This window comes from Seriola dumerili, unplaced genomic scaffold (genome assembly GCF_002260705.1).
Source record: "Seriola dumerili isolate Sdu_G_001 unplaced genomic scaffold, Sdu_1.0 BDQW01000025.1, whole genome shotgun sequence".
Taxonomy (NCBI): Eukaryota; Metazoa; Chordata; class Actinopteri; order Carangiformes; family Carangidae; genus Seriola; species Seriola dumerili.
This window is the reverse complement of record NW_019174280.1, coordinates 15,920,590-15,926,589: the sequence shown is the minus strand read 5'-3', so window position 1 is coordinate 15,926,589 and position 6,000 is coordinate 15,920,590.

Sequence of the window (6,000 nt, the reverse complement as noted above, 5' to 3'; positions counted from 1 at the left end):
AAATAAATAACACTATTTGTTCATAAATACACAGTGTTTATTGGAGTAAATAATGAAATGGGGAAACATCAATAAAATGCCCCATAAACATTAATTGAGGAGAAGTAAATGTGCAGTATAACCCAGTTAATTTCAGCTGTTGGGAGAGATAGTGGCGGGAAATCCCTGTGCACAGAGGCGAAACAAGGCTTAAGATTAAATGCAAAACCGAAGCAGGGGAGCACTCCATGTAGAGGATAATGAACTCACAAATAATGGTCAAATGTGCAGCAAAAATACGGTTTACCTGCTGGAAAAAAACAAAAACAGTTCATGGTAGAGGAGTACGCAGTTTCCTGATCTTGATTTTTGGCTGAAGCAGAACTTGAGTGTTAAAAAATTAAGCAGCAGCCTGTTGCTGGGTCGATCCAGTCAAACTCCTGCTGTGCAGAAAGAACATTGTTCTGACACTTGAAACTTTATTTTAAATTCCAATGAAGATCCCAAATGTTCCCAAAGATACCAAATGTGTCTAAAATGATGCACTAAACATCTAGAATATTAGTTTTTGATGTGATGGTACATAATTTTCTGTTAATGTCATACAGCCTCAACGAAAAGTTGGAACAAACCAGTACAGAATATATGTATGATACTGTAAGGGGAGTAGTGGAGAGTACAGTTTTAAATGACAAATACATTTGAGCATTACAGTGTCTCCTTACTGCTTGTAAACTTGGGTGTTTGAAGCTCTGCAACCTTGCAGTGTTTAGACTGTAACCTCATTTAACCTGTCCAAACAACCAGGAACTGAATCTGTCTGCAAAGGCAAATACCACTGGTCCCAGTGGAGCTGATGCTGCTGTGCGTGGTGAACTGGAGTTGTGCTGAGAGCAGAGGACTGAGGTCAGGTTGTGTAAAGGCCTGAACCCACCTCCCCGTGAGAGGGATACAAGGCTACACATGGGACACTGGATTATCTGCTTATCTCTCCCTTCGTAATTGCTGAGGGTTTCCTGGGCATGACTGTAATGGTGGACAATAGGCATGCCCAAAGAGCCTAATTGAAATGCTCCAGTTTTCCCTTGTTCTTTAATCGGATAAGTCACACTGCAGTGTCCAAGGTGAGGTGAAGGTGAGTTTGGCCTGAGCTGGTAATTTTTTTTTTTTTCTCAAGCTGGGACAATTGAGATGTGAATCCTCTACACTATTTAATAAAGGCAAAAAATGCCACATGTACAAAGATCCAAGTCAACAGATTAAAGATGAGGACCACAATCATGTGTTTGAAAGCTCCAGGTAAAGCTAGTAAGTGGACCTTGAGTTCTGATAGTTTTTATCAAAGTAGATATGTTAAATTTTTGATCGTTTCATTAAATCTAATCATAAAAATCGGTGCGCCGCAGTGGCTCACCTGGTAGAGCGTGTACCATCAAAGTTTAAATTGCAGCGGCCCACGTTCGAATCCGACCCACGGCCCTTTGCTGAATATATCACCCCCCCCCGCTCCCCAACTCTCCTGTCCGTTTCTCACTGCATCTGCAATAAAGACATAAAAAGCTAGAAAAAAATAACGTAAGAAAAAGCACTTGATTATTTCATGAAATTTGCTAAATATTAAACTTACCCATGAATGTCTAAATGATCAGGGTCCTCAGGGTGCACCAACAGAAATTACAGGGTTCCTTTTCATAAAACTGTTCAGGAGATCAATATGTGGAATTTGTAACCCACAGACCTCAACCTGCTTTATGTCTCAGATCATTTTAAATTTGTTTTTAAAAGCAGATTGGTCGTGTAGTCATATATAACCAGACAATTTTCATTATGTTTTTATTGTACTGATGTCTGTGCCAGGGGTTTTCCTGTCAGTGTGTATTTATATTAGGATCCATTTGGGACAGGCATTGCAGATTATCTTAGGCTATAAATGCTGTGTGTGTGGCATTGGTCCATGTTAGTGTTGCTACAAAAATAAACATTAAATAAATAAATACTGTATGTTTTTGGCAAAGACAGATTTTTGTTGGTTTGTGATGGAAAATAAAGTTTTTTCTGTGTCTAAGATGCGCAGGTTAAAGGATGACTACAGTAAGTCATGGTTTTTGCACATTGTATAAATAAATGTAAAAGGGTAATGCCTGACTGAATTACAGCAGATTTATGGGTTGCCTAGCCAAAACCTTAGCCTTTGTCAGTAATAAATGGTTATGGACATGAACAATAACAATATCCATCCAGCCTTGGTGTAATAAACCTGCATGAGGGGAAAAAAGCAGGATCCAAATATAAACAAAGTGGCTTCGTTGTTATATCTGACCCTTAGCTGAAACCACACAGCTGCTGGTAATGGCTGAGTGAAAGTGATATGGCTGTTCTCTTGGGTGAGCTGTACCATGTAATGACTGTGATCCAAACATAATAAATTAGCTTACATACAGAAGCTAATGGAAACATCAAAACTGTTTCTCTCAGCTGGGGTCTGTACAGTCTTTGATTCACTACAGGAAAAACGAAAACACAAAACTTTTTTTTTTTCCAGACAAGCATCACAGAATCATGTTCCAGCTCATTAACATTTTACAATTTAGAAACAAGTCTTTTCTTTTCAGATGTGGGTCATTATTTTGATAAATGTTGAAGTACGCTGCTATATTACACTGTACCACCCCCACGTTTCTCTCAGGTAATAACACATTTTTATAATTGGTCATCAACTTGCTGATAAAGCCTGTCAGTTAAAGCTGATTGGGATGCATTCATTCACATAAACATAAACACTAGGTTTGTATGTAAAGTTAGCAACTACCATCTAAAACTAAACACTTAAGATGTGTCTTAGGGAAGACTATCTTTTCCATAGAAGACCAACTTCCAAAACATGTTAAAACTGCCAATTCTTTGTAAAACTTTGGTTTGCAGTATTCATATGTGCTCACAGAGTTAGTAGTATTCACTGTAGAATCAGTGGGAAACATCTGGTTATGCTAACCCAATTAGCATAATGTTTTGTATTTTGTGGTGATGTGTGTTTTTTTTAATTTTTTTATTTTTTTTAATCAAATGTAATTTAAAATGTTCCCGGATAACCTCTATATTAAATACCACTTTGATCAAGAGTTACATCAGATGTCAACTGTATTTTATAACGCTTTTATTCTTCAATCTAAATGGGTCATATGTTAGTGAGGTAACGTTAGCTACGTTAGTTTTGTTAGCTACAGTTCAGCTACAGCTGGCTGTTCATGTGAGGTATTATTATTTTTGAGAAATATTATTTAAAATCTTCAAGCACCCTATTGATGAAGTGTCAGATACGTTGACTGTATTAATTCTTCCTCTCTCTTTAATCTTAACAGGTCATGTTAGCAATTAAGCTAATGTTAATTTTATCAGTTAGTTCTGTTAGCACCTTAGTTACACTGGGCAGTTTTTAGGTGTAAATTTTGTAAGAACTAGTTTGTGTGGTGCAACCAAAGAATGTATGTATGTATGAACACTAATGTCATAGTCAACCTAAGCTTGAACTTACAAAGAGCTGGTGTAACAGCTACAGCAGTCCCATTTGCCTTTTGCACATTCATCACTGCATGCAGTGACCTTCTCCTTCTGTGTGAGGTTCAGGGACAAATGCCTCTACAGACCCTTAGGCTTTATGTAATACCGAGTTCATACTCTTACCTGAAAACAAATGTCAGTTTTCAAGGAAAGATTTTTTTTTCCTCCTCAATACCAAAAACTGCACACATGAACAATGTGAAAGCCTGCCATGTTTAGCTCTCTCCATCACTCTCTGCAGTGACTTTAGTTTAATATTAATGTTGAGCAGACTCTGCAGAAGTGTCCCCTCCTGACAACAGTGCAGAGTTGAGAAACATCACTGTCTATTCTGCACCCAGACAACTCACTTCAAATCAGCATCAAAGTACTGGCCAGATTACAAATATACATCTCAAAGAGAAAGGAAAAGAAAAAAGTGTTTCAATGAAATGTATTAATTTGTTTGTACTCCCCACTCATGAAACTGACCACAGTGTTTTTGACAGGAATTCAATTGTTCAGTGACACCTTTTATTCTAGTACCTCAATGCTCCACCACATCCAATCGGCTTGGATTAAGACTTCATTTGACCCAGCAGCAGAATGCTGTAGGCAACTTCACCTCAGCCTTCATTTAATGAAGGTTATTGTTTCATTAAAGAAAAAAAAGCCTAAAGGGGAAGTTTGAAACATAACTCTCCCACAGTGACATTTGTGCTGACACGCTCACTGTGACCTTAACAGGTAATTTGGCAGTTTTTTTTTCCTTTACATTAACAACAACCTGACCAATGTCCTTCATTATCCTGTACATACAGGAAGCGCCACAATATGATACAGAGTAAAGCCACACCTGTAATAAGTACATTTCCTTTTTGTTAAGTACACACAGTACAGCTGACAAATTAAAGGAACTAACTGAAGAGGTCACACTTAATGGTTTGATACAGGGCTGGATAAACCTGCAAGGAGGGTTAGGGCATCGATGAGCTGTGAGCCCCCACTTCAAAGCGTCTCACGACATCTGTACTGCAGTAATGAACCCAGAAGTAGATTTGTCAAATGTCACGGATGGTGACCTCAAAAAGACAGTCAGAAAAATACTAACTGTCAGACAAAGTGATTTTGAACGCTTCCTAGAGCCTGACAGGAGAGAGTGTGACTATGAGACTTTCAGACAAGATACACATGTGGGTTTTCCCCATATTACCATATTTCATGTTTCACTTAGAGAAGGCTTCAAAGATTGTGCCATATTCAGGGTAGTACAGTGTCTTGTTTCCTTTAAGTACCCTCCGTGTCCAGCCTATACTGCAGATTATGAATAACAAACCAACTGCACCAACTACAACAACCCTCATAATAAAGTTTGTGGAAGTCAGATGTCACCAGCAGCTGTGGAAAATTATGGGAAATATAAAATACCCAGCCTGACATTTGTTCAATAAGTGAATGCATTCTTGCCGGCAGCGAAATGACAGAATATTGAAATCCACTTCCCTCAACAGAAGCAAAGCCTACAGTCATGAGCCTGAGAGTAATGATGAGGAACACAGAAATATCATTATCTGTTGCTGGTGCTGCTGGATCGTCATCAGCAACTCGTGTGGTGGATTCTTCAGCACAAAGACTGATATCACTGATCGCACAAACATTGACTAAAGATTACAGATTTTCCCCAAGAGTCTTTACACAGAATATCTGAGTAGAAATCAATTCATGTTGTTTTCCCACAAACACTGCTATTCTTGTTTTCACCTCACATACTGTAGCCAGTGTGTGAAAGTTACAGATTTCTACACTGCTGAATTAGTCTTTTATTCTAATAAAGGTGTCCTGGGATATTCATTACATCAGCATTAGTCAGTGTCAGTCTAGCAGCCCTAATGATCATCATCTGCATCCATTATCGTTTCATGGCAGCCATAGTTCATTTTTACACTTTTGTTTACACTTTAATCCAGCAGTGCCTCAAGCACTGTTCCCTCACTACCTACACTTCTATTTTGTCATTTTAATCCATATAAAGACGACACTACGATACTCAATGTGCTCTGCATCTGTAATCTCTGCTTGTCTGTACCAGTTCTTTGGGGTTCCCCTTTACAATAAATGGCAGCTGATAAAAGTAAAACACAGAAAGTGTGGATAAAGCAATATGCTAATCTCCTGTGTGACGCACACCTGAAGCCCAGTGATCGAAACTCATTTACAACTATTAACAAATAATCAGAGAGTAATGGGCTTATCTGTTCATGTTAGTCTGCAGTTACCCTTAACACTATCTGTTGTAAAGTAAGAAGTGTGTATCTTTACAGAAACCAACCTCCTCAGCTCCTCACTGATGTCCGTTTATTACCTTTTGCTCAACTGCCATGAGATTCAGCCCGTAGATAAGAAACCATCTGAACATGCAATCAAAAAATAATTGGTTCAAGTACAAGTACATGTTAGCTTTGAGAGAAGATGCTTCTGGTGAAC